The sequence below is a fragment of the Protopterus annectens genome, chromosome 17.part0 (assembly GCF_019279795.1).
Source record: "Protopterus annectens isolate FY-2018-M chromosome 17.part0, PAN1.0, whole genome shotgun sequence".
Taxonomy (NCBI): Eukaryota; Metazoa; Chordata; order Ceratodontiformes; family Protopteridae; genus Protopterus; species Protopterus annectens.
Window position 1 is genome coordinate 370,766,295 of NC_056751.1, and position 17,832 is coordinate 370,784,126.

Sequence of the window (17,832 nt, forward strand, 5' to 3'; positions counted from 1 at the left end):
AAAGGATAAAGCAAGGATGACTTTTTTGTTGACTATAGTGATTTAATGAACTGGTAGTTATATATTCTACTTTGATATGGATATATTGAGATTTCTATTAGGTAGTTATATTTATTTGTACTAAGTAACAGTTATTGTGGGTGGCAGAATTAGCTGGCCAGTGTTTTGTACTATAAGAGGTGGTTACTTCCAAACATTACTGTCACACTATCTGACTGGTTCTTATTTTTCTTTTTTGATTAGTAGTACAGATAGAGTATAAGGGATCAAAGAATAGAAAGGATAACTTCAGCCGTGAGGAAAATTATGTCCTCATGGCAGCATTTAGGACATATGGAAACTTCTTTTTTTTAAAGAGGGGCCCAGGCAAGCCAAGACAAACAAGGCTTGGAGTCAAGTAGTTTTTGAAATCAATGCAGTTAAAGGCAGAAACTTAGCTTTGGCACAATGCAAGAAAATAGCAAATGATATGGTAGCACATTCTGAAAGCAAGGCAGAATGCAATTTCCTGTACCACTGTGGGAGGACCTCCAAATCTTAATCAGTTATCTCCAGATGATAAATGCCTTCTGTCCATGCATGGGGATGGCTATGATACAGAAGATGGGTACAACAGGAATAATTAGTGGTACTGTGTACACTACTCCATCTAACCAATGTCTGCAGCAGAAGCAATAGTTATCTGCTCACGAAGGTTGGTTTAAAATTAGTAACACACAGCTATATAGAGAGAATTAAATTCTGACAAGGAATGGTGTAATTAAACACATCACATTTCATTATTATTATGTGAGCTTTGTACATCAGCAAATAATAACAAGGAAAGCATTGTGCATCTAAGGCCTTGTAAGCATACCGTACTATAGGTTGCTGCATTATTACTTTTATTATTATTTGTAATCATTTTTTTAGAGGCAGCATCAGAAACAAACAGATCAACTATACGAATAAATTTGAATGATGTCAGCAGCAGAATGGGCACTGCTGCTGCTGCTGATAACATAGTTACATTTATGATGCAGCCTGCACTAAGTGGCAGCCAGTCCCCAAGTTTAATGGTAGGTTCTTTCACCTCACAATATGTTAAAAACTCTGCAGAAAGTGACAGTGCAAGTCAAAGGTCAAGCACAACTTGACATAGCTTTCACGGTTGTATGGGAGGAACACCCCTGCACCTCTACGCCAGTATCTGCACACACAGAAGAAGACCTAGAGGATGATGGCAGACATTCAGAGGCCACAATGTCCACAGTGATACATTTACAAAGCACAAGAATTTCTTACAGCTACCCTAGAAAACATGTAAAGCAATGGCTGCCCAACAAGAAATGCACCATTATATTGTTAGGGCTTAGAGCACTGAGACTCAGATGGAAATGGTCAGAGTCCTCCAGGGTATATGGGATGATTTCCAGCACTACTTCAAAATGGCAGAGAGTAGGGATAATGCCATGGTTACATTGTTGCTTAGCATGGTGGCACACCAAGCGCACTAGATCGGACATACCAGAGTGAAACTGAAGTCAGTCTTGCAAGAGTCAGAGGATCGAGTACTGTCAGGACAGTTGGGAAGATCACATGATATTGCTGTTGCTTCTCAAAACAGTAATGTCAGTAGTGAAAGTGAACAATCAAAACACATTTCACACAGGCCATGTCAACTGTCATCTGCACCTAGCAGAACCTCACATTTGAGGTCACAATCAAGGACACTCAGCAGTGTCAGGTCAGTGACAGAGGGATCACCTTTATCAATTAGGTCATGATATCAGACTAACTCACTTTAGTTTTCATGGTATCCTCTCCTCCAAACCAGTTGTATCATCACTTTGACTATCAATCAGAGATGTGTAGGACTCATTTAATCTTGAACTACTGTGAATCAGTTTAATTCGGACAGCTTTCTGTTTAGTTGAAATAGGGTTGGGGAGGAGGTTGCATATATATGCATTTCATCCCTGTAAAACTAGTAGGTGCACCATCAATGGACATTTGACAAAAAACAACGCTACATGGATTACCATTCCTTCAAGTGGCAGTCACCTAAAACATCAAAATAATATTGAGCAAACATTTTAGGCAAGATATAACAGAAGCAAATGACACATTAAAATGAACATCCTGCCTTGTAAACTTATCCTGCTGCCACTACACTCTCCCCACTGCACAAATAATGATAGTTTCTGAAGTAAGAATTTATTGCGTATGACACTATAAAATTAACCTGATGTACAGCATAACAGAATAAAGTTAGAAGAAAGGGCATATATACATGAAAGCATTGCATACATTTGTAATGCATTTCCTCCTGAAGTATTTCATTGCTGTCAGTATTCCTTACTTTTTTAAACTTTAGTAATTATTACACCAGACAAAAGTGTGAATTATTTTCTATTTGATGAATTTTGACATCACTGAACAGAAATCAGTAAGCACTCAGGTATGTCAGCAACAGAAGTAGCATTTAAACAGGAAGTAAAAACATATTTTCAGATGAGAAAGAATGTCTGATGAACAGTGACAGTAGACAGTGTACCACTCAGTATAACCCACAGATACCACTGAATGCATTAGTTATACTCTATGTGCTTTTTACAAGAAAGGAAACACTAACCTAAATATCATGGTTCATAGTTCTGGACTAGACACTGCCTCTTTACCTGCACAGACACATGCTATGAGTGAACCTGCTGCATGAGGTGAATTACTACTGCTTCTGGCTTGACATCATTAGTCATAGTGGGACTAGAACTGGGAGTTGCACTGACAGCACTTTACCACCAGACTGGTACATGATCATATTATGCAGAATGTAACATACACTAAATATCCTGCAAGCAGTACCTAGGTCATACTGAGGGGGCACCCGTTGACTCATCTAGGCACTTAAAACAGCTCTTCAGGAGGTCAAAGACCCTCTCAGTGAAAATATAGATCTTTGACAGGGATGTGCTATAAGTCTCCTCTACAGCTGCAGCTCCACTTGGACTTATCACTGGAGTCATGAGCCATGACTCCGATGGATATTCAACATCAACTGAAGAAAAGGGAAAAAAGAAGGGGAAGCAAAACAGAAAAAAATAATATGCAGAAATATGAATAACTATTTAAATGAAATATAAAAATTATTTTTCCATTTATGAATATAATGACCACTGGGCATCCTACACTGCAGGAAATGGTGGTCGAGTGACCTAATGTGACAGATATGAAAATCATGTGCACTGCCAGGATGCTGAGCAGAGAGATTGGTGATGCACCCCCATACATCAGACAAAACCTGGCAACTGACGGAATAGTAGCCCTTGCTATTCTGGTGTCGCTCCACCTGTGAACCAGGAGGGGTCCTAATTGCAACATGGATGTAGTCTATCACACCAAGTACCTCAACAAAATGCTTCAGCCCATAAAAAGCATGCATAGTCCTGGCTTGGTCCTGAGGTGACCCCTGGGAAATAGATCTACCGAGCCACATGTTTCAAGAGTATATACAAGACTGCTACAGTATCCTAGAGGAAGAAGCCTGAGAGATCCCCAATATGTCCACAGTATCTCTCTGAGGAATTGTTGGGGATCTCTCAATGTATCCAACGTGCCCCCAGTCTCTCTCTGGAAGGTCCTCATAGAAAGTATAGTGAGGGGTTTACATACTTTGGTGTCCACAGTAATAGGAAGTCCACACATTCCTCCAGTGCCCCTATGGGGGTAAAATATGCCCACTAAGACCATTATAATGGCCCTATCCACTCCGAACCTATCAAGGACTTCCTGATTATCAAAGTTATAATAAGTAATCCTTCACTTATATTTTCTCCTTCTTTGCTGGTGAGTACTGCTGGGCACAAGCAGTTTTGGCCCAGCCAAGACAAGCAACTCAGACCTAGAATTAACAAAGCTCACAGCAATTGATAGCATTTTCACTGACTACAACTCTGATAGATTTAGAAATGTTTCCCTTTATATACTGCATCTGTGACTAGTGCGGAAAAGGGGGAAAATTTGACTATGAATTGCAAATAGTGTAAAACATAATTAGCATACAAAGATTTACATCATTCCTCATTTCTGTCTCATTATTTGTACATTTGCATAAGCACATTTGAGGTCATTGTGCATTGATATAAATGGCCTCTATAAATCAGAGCTCAGCTGCACTCATTCATGCACATTTCAGAAAGCCTAACCAGATTTATATAAAAGGGTATGTATACAAACCTAAATGTTGCCAGGGGAAATACTCTGCTTGAGATATGGGGGGAGCCTAGCTGAAGAAAAGGGGTGGTGCTTCTAATGCTGGTCTAGTACTGTTAATGTGGTTGTATAGCTTTAGGTCTCTAGAGCAGGTGTTTGCTACTACTAGTTCTATTTGGATGAGGGGGTTCAAGGATTGCAGGGTCATTCATTGTATGGAAGGATAAGCAGAGATCACCCCTCTATTTCATAACCTAGGCTAAGTAGAAGGATAGGCTTTTAGTCTGTCAGAGCACCTAGTAATACTAAGATATGAGATCTTTCTAGTGAAGAAACATTGAGGTCTGTTGAGTTGGTGTAGTCCCTTAATATATATCCTTAGTGAGATACATATCAAAAGAGGCATTAAATTCAGCGATGCACTTAATAAGAAAGGAATAAAGTGAGATGATAACTTCATCAGACATTGAGGAAATACCATAAAGGATACATTTCACAAGTTAGATGAATTTTCTAAGCATGGCAGACAACTGGTGGTCAAAGGAGAGATTGTTATTAATATATCTAACTCACTGATGATTAGGTCAGATTTAAGTGGAATTGTATCTATATTGTATGGCATAGTGATGCTAAGTTTACCAAAAGAAACAATGCTGTGTTTCTTTGCACTCAGAGTAAGCCCATGATCAACACACCAAACATTTGTTTGGTCTAGCCTTTGCTGGATAATTTGATTATGAAAATGATATTTGATAAATACCCAATTTTGCAATAATCAGGTTGTAACCTATTAGTTTTGGTTTTCCATACTCTCTTTAAATCAGCTTGCATGTCAGAGAAGTATATGTCAAGGGGGAGGTATCCCAATACAGAGCCCTTGAGGACATCTATATTGATTTTTTTCAACCTAAAGGATAGAACTCCAGCCCTAATGGTATGATATCTTTAAGATAATCAAATGCTATCCAGTCAGTCATGAGTGCATTAATGTTGAGTTACGAGAGTTTATCAATGATTCTAGAATGGAGTACTGTATAGAAGGCCTTGGAAATGTCCCCCTGGGTAATATGGACTATATGCCCTTTATCCATGGCCTCAATGGCCCTTTTAAAGAACTCAGTTAGGTTTGGTAGACATTTCTTGCCTTTCTGGAAGCTGAATTAATGGGTCTCCATGGATATAAGGTCAGCTATATCATTGTTTTTAGTTCAGCTATCATATTTTCTATAACGTTTGGTATAATACTAGTGAGACAGATGTGTATAATTCCCACAGTCAGCAGTGGGACTGTCTTTATGAAAGAACACAACAGCTGTTCATCACACTTCAGAGATAAAACCAGAGGAGCCATTTTGCTACAGTAGTTAACAGTGGTGTAGGCAGGATTTTCAGATTTATACTCACAGCTCCCAGACTGCTGCCCCATCATGCCACACCCACGTCAACATATTGCTGTGTGTGCACTTAATTAAACTGCTGACAAAGCCACACCCCTTTTACAATGCTGCTCACTTAATGGATCACTGACAACCATATGCCAGGATGGTAATTACTTGCATGATGAAGCAGCATGAGTATTTCATTCTGAAAGTGCATCTTCGTGGGTCAAAAAAACAAAATACCTTCACATTTACCCCAATCACACACACACACACACACACACACACACACACACACACACACACACACACACACACACACACACACACACACACCACACCACACCACACCAGACCACACATGTATACCAGTTAAACAGAGATACCAAACATTATCAAATAGTCCCAAGTGCAAGTATGCATACCAAATGCACAGCAGTCTTGCAAAGGCAGAATTATAACAGTAAATAGTAGGACCACTCATTTCACTTACAAACACCCTCCCGTACCCACATATCAATTACCTACCTAAAGTAGGTTGTTTGGTCTTGCCAGCATCAGTTCTAATGTTTTCATTACTGTATTGAATTGATGCATGCAAATAGTCCAAGTTTGCATTCTATCTTGTTTCACCCAAATACACATTAGTCCTCCAAAGCCAGAATTATTACACGAAAGCTAGAGTGCCAAACATTTCTCCCACAAACAGCCATCATATCAATTGCTTACATACGTATCTGCTTTGACCCTGCCAGGATTAAAATGAGAATAGCAACAACTGCATTAATTTACTCTGTCGCACAAAAACAGTAGTTACAGGCTTGTATGACAGCTGACTTCACCCAAATACACATTAATCTCGCAAAGCCACATTTACAGCAGTAAACAGCAAGGCCAGTCATTCACAAACACCCTCATTACCTAACTAAAGTAGCTGCTTTATATCCTGGATTAAAGTAGTTGCATACTTGCATTGCTTTCATTTTGTTGACAGAAACATTAGTTACTGCTTGTGTGCCAGCCAAATACACATTTCATTTTATTTATTTTACTTTTGTTTACCCGAGTTTCTGCAACCAGGTTTAGTCACAAAAAACTTTTTAGCATATGTCCAGGGAGAAAAGCTCCAACATATTAGAAACATTTTTAAACAAATATTCAGTGCATACATGAACAGATATGAAATAATATACATTAAGAATTACTCATAAACTTGCTAATTATTTTACATTCATCATAAAGTACAGACAGAAAAGTCTTACAATTTTGCAAAGCTGGAATTACAACAACAGTAAACATTAGGGCCAGTTGTTTCTTTCACTCATAGCCTCACCCTCCACTGCCTACCCCACCCACAGCATCTGATTTGATCTTGCGAGGTTAAAAACAAAAACAACAACAACATAAAGAAAGACAACACTGTCATTAAGGTAAGTATTCTTTTTTTCACATAAACAATACTCGAGTTCAGAGCTTGTGGTCAGTCTTACTTCACTTAAATGCACATTACTCTTGCAAATCAAGCCAGAACTGCAGTCATTCCATTCACACACAAGCATTGCCCCCATCGTAACTGTCTATGCAGAGGATCTGCTCTGAGCCTACAAGGTTTAAAATAATGAAAATAAAAGACTGTGGTTACATTACTGTACTTCTTTCACATCACATAGTCAGGAACTTGCGTGTAATCTTACTTCAGTTCACCCATATGCACTTTACTCATTCAAGAGTAGAGTTTGTTTCAACAATAAAACATTGACGTTTTTAGTATAGTAGGAGCACTGAATGGTGTATGATATTGCTTATATCACACTTGGAATCTAGTTCATAGCTTCCAGGATAGTAGCATGTTAATTGTTAGTTATTCGCACGCTTTTAGTATAGTAGGAGCGGTGAATGGGGTACGATATTGATTATATCACACTTGGTATCTAGTACATAGCTTCCAGGATAGTGGTATGTCAAGTGTTAGTTTGTAACTGGATATAAATCAACATTCCATTAGCCTCGCTATGTTTTACTCCATTTGCTACTTACTAGCATCTTCCCCTTCACTATGAACGTACGCTAATGCATGTAAATGATTTTCTGTTCTGTTTCTATCAGCCGCACATGTAATTGTTTCCTTGTGTCTGTTAAATTAAATTGAGCTAAGGGTCGGTAGGCAAATCAAAGGCAAAGAAGCTCCTCGGCTAGTGCTCATTCCTAACTGTGGATACGAATATCTCGGGAACCCTCAGGATAGGTTGTAGTTTTTGCAACTAATATGCATCAAACTGTTTGAATGGAGTTTTAATTCTAATAGTGCTATCACGGACACCAGTGCAAGCAAAGGTTTATTGTTCATTTTCTTTAAGAAATTGTATACGGAACTGTTTCCTCTGTGCCCACTATTTTAAATTTAGCTAAGGTGCGGCAGGCACCGCACAGACATGTATTTGGTACATTTTTATTAGCAAACTGTTTAAACTGAATGATACTTAATTGTAAAGACTAGCATCCATACTTAGGTCCACTAACTGACCCCTTTAAACATATACACAGAATGTTAAAGACCCCAATGTAATGTCAACTTTGCCATTGTTTGTAACTCTTATACCTTGTTTGTCTGCATATAGCCTAATAGTTTGTTGCATAACAGTCTGAATTATTTGCCTGACTTAGAATTGTGTAGCATTTAACAGCATAGAGGATGTTTGTAGGACTAAATGCATTCAACAGCATAGAGGATTCTTGTATGACTATATGAAGAATTGCATGTCTCCACATTGTGGATCTTTTAACACTTTGTTCCCTCTCTTCACTTCTTCTCATAGCTTGTACCCCTCCTGACAGGATTAACCTCCCCATATACTGTGCCCCTTGGCCTGGTCAAGACCTACAGAAATAACAGACTTCATACTCAAATTCTGTTACCTCATCCCAGCGCTGAAAAGGACCACTGTCGTCCCTGTGCTGTACTTGCCTAGGAAGCAGGAACTGTAATAAAAGAGTATGTGTTATCTTCTACAACTGTAACCAATTCCTGTTTTATTAGCTTAAGTGAGCAGTCCCTACTGGGAATACCAGCAGCCATAGTCTCCCACTCACTATCCTCTATACCATCCATTACTCTACCCTCTATCTTACCCCCTGGCTTTCTAGTGTTTCCTCTCCTTTCCCAATAACTCTCCCAATCCTCCCCCTGTGATATCTCAAATTGTTACAAGGAATAACCACTAGAGGGCAGTATAACATTGAGACCCCTGTGTGCCATTGCATTTAGTCTTATCTTTCTTCCCTCCCCCCCCCACTGGTAAGCCCCTGACCTCCTTGTATACCTTACCTTGAACTTACCTTTCACATCTCTGATTGTTTTCCTCACTACTTGGCTCTACCCTCTCCGTTCGCCCTGCGGGCTCACTCAGCTCCCCTACCCTACCCCCAAATCTCACCCACCTCCACATCACTTACACTTATACCTGGCTTGTCCCTCCCACAATTAACTTACAACCACTGAGCATCCTTCCCACCATCTACATTTCCTGTAACCAATCATACCCTTACTACCCTCATACACTTAATTACATCACTCTAATTCATTCCTGTCAATCAACCAATTTCAATCAAAATGAAGATCTACCTCCAGCAAACAACCCTACTACTCCTCCTAGCATTTATCTACCATATTACTTGTTACAACTACCCATTAAAAAATAGCTCTTCCTTCACCCATAAATCCACATCCATTATCTCTCCCATCCCTTCTACATATTCCCTCACAATAAGCCTCTCCCTATTCAACATCACTGCCACTACTTATACCCTTCTTAAAACAATCAGTACCAACCCCAAATCAAATATTACACACAAACACATAATAATATTAGAAAAGATAGTAACAACTCTACAAAAACAAAAACGTGAACTATTAAATGAGATATCCACCCTAACCCAGGTCCTTATGATACCAATCTTACTACTAATACTAAACCTACCAAACTAACCCAAATCAATACCAGACCAACAAATAGTCTATTCATTCTAAATCTAAACATCAGGAGCATCAACAAAAAGATACATGAGCTTCATGCTCTAATCTCACAATATCTCCCAGATATAATCAGTTTAACAGAAACATGGCTAAAACCAATCACCAAGGATACAGAGTTACTACCACCTGGATACAGTATCCTTCGTCAAGATAGACCAAAGAAGAAAGGTGGTGGCATTGCTCTACTTTATAAAAACACATTATCCATAGCTAAAACTGAGTTGACTTTACCCCCTCTGGACAAGGCAGAAATACTACTAACTAAGCTCAAAATAGGTAACAACAAAACTATCAACTTAGTTACAGGCTATATCCCCCCAGGCAATAATATCCCCATCATGGAAAATCTACTCCAATGGCTATCACAAACCATTACACAAGAAACTTTTCTGTTAGGGGACTTTAATATTGACTGGCTAACATGCTCTTCCCAGACTCCCACTAATCATATCAACTTACTTAACTTCTCTCAACTAATCAAAGAACCCACTAGAATTGACAGAAACAGTAAGAGAGAATCCCTTTTAGATTGGATTCTACTAAACAAAATACCTATTTAGCAGGTACCCTTCCTGACTCACTAAGTGATCATCAAACTACCTTTCTACTCAAATATAACTCCCACCACCCCCAAACCCCTATACTTCAAACAATAAGAAACAAAAAACACTTTAACTTACCAAATTTCTTACAAGACCTACAGCTCTACAACTGGTCGCAACTGTATTATCTACCCCTAGACAAAGCTATCAAACACTTCAATTCTACCTTCCTAGAGATACTAAACAGGCATGCCCCTGCAAGAACTACCAGAATTAGATCTAAAACAGTTCCATGGCTATCAATGGAAACAAGGCAAAAAATAAAAGAAAGGAATAGTGCCTGGACAGCCTGGAGGTCCAACAAAAACCCAGCAACACAGCAAGCATACCAACAGTTAAGAAATCTTACTAAGAAACAAGTTATGCAAGATAAAAGAAATTACTTTATCACCCATCAAACCCAACACTCAAACAATCCAAAAAAATTCTGGGCAGGCTTAAATAGGTTACTACACCCTGGAAAAACCACTACCCCACCTCCAACAACAGGCCTAACAAAAGAAAATATAGCTGAATCATTTAACTCATTCTTTATTGAGACTGTACTTGCCCTTGCCCAAAACCAAACCTATTCAAATACTACAAGTGCCCCTCCCAAACCTAACAACTGCCCCACATTTAAGCTACAACCCACTTCAACCTCTTATATAAGAAAACTACTATCCCAACTAAAACCAACTACACTAGGAGCTGATTCCCTCCCCAATGAATTCCTAAAACTAGCAGCTAACGAAATAGCAAAACCAGTCTCAATCCTAATAAACAGATCCATCTCAGAAGGTTCAGTACCATTGATCTGGAAAACTGCCTATATCATACCCCTACACAAAGGAGGTAATTCCTATGACATATCAAACTACAGACCAATAGCAATATTATCCCCACTTGCTAAAATACTAGAAAAATGTATTCACCATCAATTAATGACACATCTTATTGATCAAGAGCTCATATCTCATACTCAGCATGGTTTTCGGCCAGGACATAGCACAACCACAGCCCTGCTAGCATTCATAGATACCATTAACCACAACAGGAATAATGGTAAGTTTTCTTCAGCCCTCTTCCTAGACCTATCAAACGCATTTGATATGGTTAACCATGAAAAACTAATCTCCCATCTAATAAACCTAGGATTAGATAACTTATCAGTCTCCTGGTTTAAAAACTACCTCTACAATAGACAACAGGCAGTACTATGGAATAATAACTTGACTCCACTTTTACCGGTAACACTCGGAGTACCTCAGGGATCTATACTAGGCCCCTTGCTGTTCTCAATCTTTACAAATAATCTTCACTCAGTCGCAAAAGGTTCAAGCCTTATTCAATATGCAGATGATTCAACTATAATATGTAATGCCCCCACTTTACAAGACCTCCACAAAAAGACACAGGATAACTTTCACTCAGTGGAAACATGGCTCACTGATAATGGCCTGATACTCAACCCCAAAAAAAACAAGCTACTATTATTTCATCCCTCAACCACTACTGCCTTCACCTGCACCTTTACTATCCACTCTAATAATGGTACCCCCATATCACCTGAAACCCAAACAAAACTACTAGGTATTATTATTGACAACAAGCTCAGATTTGATGCACACATCAATCTGGCCATTAAAAATACTAACAAAAAGCTAGGTAGCCTCTACAAACATAAAGCATTCCTGACCCATAATGCTAGAACTACTATAGCACGCACACACCTTCTCACAACACTACTGTACGCCTCACCCATCCTGATTAACTTATCCAAAACAGAAATCAACAAAATGACAACCTGCTACAATCAGATAGCCAAATTTGCTAACAACAGCTCCTACAGAACACATCACTGCCTAAACCTAAAGCAATTGGGCTGGATGGAACTACCTAACTTACTTATTTATAATCAGCTGGTTACTGCTCACAAGATACTCCATCAACAAAATATATCACCCTCACTAACTAACATTGTCCAACTATACTCCTGTCCTAGGCAACTCCGCTCAACTGACAAATTACTGTTAACTGTTACTAGATCCAACAACCATGCCGGGACTCCTTTACTCTTCTTATGTGGCCAAAATCTGGAACTCCCTGCCTGCATCCTTATCCCTGATTATCTCACTACCTACATTTAAAAAAGCTATCTACAACTACCTCAACAACAAATGGTTTTGTCCCTGTTCAATTCCAGACTAATGCCAGATCCACACCATTACTATCGTAACCATTGTCCTAAACTAGAGTCCTATCTGTTACTTGCATATAAATGTACACCACATCAAAGGTTTGATAACATACACATAACAGTATTTGTCTGAAAAACATAAAACTGTTTAATGACTATTGTTAAATGTATCTGTCTGTAGACTATACCTATTAGTATCTGTTGCTTATACCTATAAGTGTCAATAACTAGGTACCCTTATGGATCTAGATGAGATATGTACCCAAGTGTGTCCTTATGTACTGTAAAAAATTGTCTCTTTGGAGCTTTTCTCCCCGGGCCTCCACTGAAAATGGACATGTATCCAGCTGGACTATCCTGGTTAACAAATGTAAAATAAATAAATAAATAATTGACAAACCATCCTAATGTATCTTGAAAAACCCTGCCAAAAGATATTAAGTTAAAAAAAAAGGAAAGTCATCAACAGCCCCTAAAACACACAGACCGCTAGAATCTGGCTGAACCTGCCAGGAAAAAATACAGAAAGTATCTGGTTGGCCCTGCCGGGGGGAAAAAATGAGAACTTAACTTATACACTAACCCAGTTGCTGTTTCTCCACTTTCTTGCAATCTCCCTTGCAACTAAAGCTCTGCAAAAGAATGCAGCCTGACTAATCAGCAGCTGTGTCATGTACATGACAGGCTGCAGACTTTACAGTCCTCTGAGTCAGCTTCCTATTTCTTGTGGTTAAAACTGCAATAACTTCTAGGCATCTTCATTGATGTCTGTGGTCTTCTCAATCCAGACTGTTTTTAAAACAGTCCAGAGACAAAAAGATTTTTTGTTTCATTTTTTAAGTGGAACTCGAGCACATATGCGCACTGCTCCGAGTTCCATATAGAATCGGATACCATGAGCCACCTACTGCCTCCCAAATTGTAGCACCCCCTCCAGATAAACTGTAAACGCATACAGTGTGTAGGCCTCCTGATGTCCTTGGTATTTAATAGAGGGGTTTTCCTAGGAGAAAATTAAAGCTTCTCAGCAGACACCAAGGAATAAGATTTTAACTCATGAAAACTGTATTTTTAATTTTGGAAAATGCTAAAAAAAGAAAATGATTTCTGGAGGGGAGGTATAAAAGTGAGTGGTAGGGAGAGGATAGGTTAGGTGAAAACGGAAGAGAATTTGTCTGCAAAAATATTAGCATTGTCTTGGATGTCAGAAAAGGAAGGATCATTAGAGATACATTCTGCACAGAACTGTTGGTTGCCTCTAAGCTATTGTTATATTTATTTCATTCATATTTGTCAGTTATATAACTGGGGTAATGTTCATTTTCAGTGAAGGTTCAGAAACACTGTCTGGTTAAGTGACTTATTTAGGCAAATAGAGATAAAGGAAATGAGTCCCAGGATTACAGGATGAAACCTATTAACTGACTCTGTCTTAATTATCTGAACAGATGTAGAGCAGAAGACTGAAACAGTCATAAGCAATTTATATGTCTGTACAGAAGTATACAAATCTAAATAAATCCTAAAGCTATGACATGACCTAGAACAGAGAAGAACATTAAATGGTAGTAGATCCAAAGTCTAGCCCACACGCTGTTTTAGCTAACAGGAAAAACATACTGGAAGTCAGAAAGGGAAAGAGGTGGTTTTGTGAATATAAGCACAAACTGCTGTTCTCTAACAAAGAGTAACATGAGAGTTTCTAAAATAAGGAGCATGGGTAAGATGGCTACAGGGAGGTGAAAGTGCTTGCGTTCTTGTTATTTAGTATTAATACTTGCCGTCAGTGAAAGGGGCGGCGTCGGTGGTGCAGCGGTTAGCGTTGTCGCCTCACAGCAAGAGGTTCTCTGATTCGATCCTCAGCTGGGGTACCTTCTGTGCAGAGTCTGCATGTCCTCCCTGTGGTCACATGGGTTTTCTCCGGGTTTCCTCCCACATCCCAAAGACATGCTGTAGGTGGACTAGACACTCTAAATTGGCCCAAGGCATGAGTGCTTGTGTGTGTGTGTGTGCCTTCTGTAGAGGGTTGGGCGCTGGGCTGGCAACTCGACACCATAAAACTCCACTGCCAATCATGAGTGGACAGGTGATCCGCTGTGGCGACCCCTAACCGGGAAAAGCCAAAAGAAGAAGAAGAAGAAGAATTTGCCGTCAGTGAAAGGATCTTTCATTTTACTGCATTCAATAAAGTGCTCATCTATCATTGTTTGGTACTATGTTTTTTAAATGATTTATATAGTAACAGCATAGCAGTATGTTTGAAATATTAGTTTTATTCATATTCAGATCTGATGCAATGTACAACATTATTACAATGTAGGTGTATGACAAACTCTGTCATATATCAACTGTACAGGAGCACATATGTTGCTTCCATCACCTTGTTCTTATATTTGTCTAAAAAATTATCTAAGGTACTTTTAAAGTTTGATAGAAAGCTCACTATCTAACTATTGTATATTGTTTGTATTTTTGTGGAGCTTTTCTCATCAGGCCTCTGCTGAAAATGGGCTTCTGGCCCAGTTGGACTTTCCCAGTAAATAAATAAATAAATAATGTTTTGAATTATAGAGACCATCAATTAGGAGTGATCCTTGATTACTGACTCATAAAAAAATATTATTTAAGTTTGCACCCATCATAACTATCTTTTCCTCAGAAGAAATTACTTTAAAAATGTAAACTATGTCCAAACTGAAAAGTCAGAAATAATCTGAACATAAATTTAATTCTGCTAGATGTTTCACGTACAAGAAATGATTAAGCCCCCACATGTATTTCATATAATACATATGGATGCATTCTAAGTCATGGAATTCATCTGACTCTCTGTTTACAAAGATAAACATTGCAATAGCAGGGTTAATCACATTTTTATAAAAAGTGAAATGAAATAATTTTATGCCTTGAGAAACAGTACTACAAATAGTTCAAATTTTACAATAACACTGCTCAGTATTCTCATTTACCTTGAATGACCAGTCTAGTTTGTGACTGCCTAATTCTCTATATATTGTAACTTGAGCCAAGAAACATTCATTAATGCATACTAGGTTATTATTATTCTTTTTTAAATGCATTATAGGTATGTTAGTGTTAAAGATCATGTCACTGAATGATGTTCATTTCTACAGTTTGTCAAAGTATTTTTATAGCACCCTTTGTCTACAGCTGATGTAACTATTGTATCCAATTTACAGTCACATGTGAATTTACAACACATAATAGTATTATTATATTGATACACTGCATAAAAATAGATAAAAGGGAGAATAACATGGAGCCCTGAGAAACTGCACAAACATTTAGTTTTAGATCAGAAAGAATTTACCTACTTTCATATTTATTTATTTATAATTAGTGTTGTTGACCAGGATTGGTCAACTGAGTCTATTCAACGGCCCCTTTTCAGCAGTGGCACAGGGAAAACAGTTCAATTTATAAGGAGAAAAGTCCAGTTTATAAGAACAGATTATCACAAGTTCATAGTTGTTTACTAGGCTAATGACCACAAGGGCCTTTTTAAACATAGCCATGCATACCAAATCTCTGAAAAGTTCTGGTAACCTTGATAAGTGTAAGCAGGGGTTTGGGAGATGAAACATTTACAAGCTGGGGCCTGGGAGAAGAATCATTTATAGGCTGCCTGTGTCCTTTAGAGACATAGGTGCCAAACTAGGGATGAATTTCCTGTTCCCGATCCAATTGTCCAAGTTACACTTGAATTGGGTTAGGGAGGAACTCTGCTTCACATGGATGGGGAGCCTGTTCCATAGAAGGGATAGTCTTTGGGATGCACATCTGTCTCTCCAGCAGGTCCTATTTATATCATAGACAAGGTTTAAGTTTTTAGAATGGGTAATTCTGGTGCTGTTTGTTTTGTATATATACAGGAGGTCCATCAAAGTGGTGCCTGACAATGCCTCATATGCCAGGCATATATCTTCCATTAACAGCCTGTAGGAGACAGAATACAGGGATAGGTCCTTGAGGTGGTCTGCAAAGGACATGTTTCTTATGCCCCATATTCTTTTAGAGAGGAACCTCTGTGGACATTCCAATTGTTGGATATGCCTGGTTAGGTACATACCAAAGGGGGCATTTCAATTAATGATAGGTCTGATGAATGACAAATACAGTGGAACAATGACTTCCTTGGAGTTAGATGCCAAACCTTTATTTATAAGTTGCACAACATAGAATGATTTCCTTACTAATGTAGACCCGTGATAGTCAAAGGCTAGATTACTATCTATGTGTGTCCCCAAGTCCCTGACTACTGGGTTACCTATTAAGAGTGTGTTGTCACTATGATAGTTACCAGAGGTGGATGACTTCTCAAAGGATACTATTATGCATTTCTTAGCATTTAGTTTTAGTCCATGGCTCTGACACTATAGTTATTTTGTCTGTGTCAGCCCTTCCTGGAGAACATTTGTGTCAGTGGGGGATTCAATGACAGCTCTTAATTTGCAATCATCTTCAAATTTAGTCATCCAGAGGCCATTGACATTGGCCTTGACTTCACAGAAGTAAATGCCAAATAGGAGCAGTCCCAGAACTGATCCCTGAGGTACTCCATTTGTGACTGGCCTCTTTATAGAGGTCACCTACCCAATTCTAACTTCCTGGGTCTTGTCTGTTAGCCAGCAGGCTATCCATCAAGTGACATAAGGGTTTGTACCTAACCTCTTCAGTTTGTCAACAATGCCTAAGTGGGGTATTACAGTGTGAACCATAATGCCCTCATCCATTGCTTTGGTGACCTTCTCAAAGAAGTCCACCACATTGAGTAGACATGACCTGCCCTTGATGAAACCAAACTGCATTGAGTCCAGTGTCTAGAGGTTTCCTATGACATTATAGATCATATCTATGGTAATTCTTTCCATGGCATTTCATATGAGACTATTTAGACTTATAGATCTGTAGTTTCCAGGGTCTGTAGATGACTCACCATTGTGCAGAGTTGCTGCTGTTCTCCATTCATGAAGCATGGAGCCTGTTTGGATGCTACAGTTAAATAGCAATTCCAGAGGGCCTGATAGGTCATGTTTAATACAATTTAGCAGGCATCCTAGGATATTGCCTGGGCTCATTAATGTGGTGTTCATGGCCTTAGGGAGAGCATTAAGGACTTGTTCTGTAGTGATAGCAGGAGGAGTTATATTTGATGATATTTTCTGAGGGACGGTTGAGGGGGGAGAGGGGGTTAAAGTTGGACCTGAATTTATCGGCCAGTAGGTTTGCTATATCTTCTGATTCAGTAATGGAGGCTCCATTAACAATGAGCTCTGCACAAAATTGTGTATTGCCTTTGAGGATGTGGACATAGCTAAAGAATGCCTTGTGGTTGTCCTTGGCCTGTGAGGCCAGATTCACCTCAACTTTGGCTTTGGTAGACTTTATTTGTCCTCTGAGTTGTTTATTTAGTTTGATGAGTGTGCT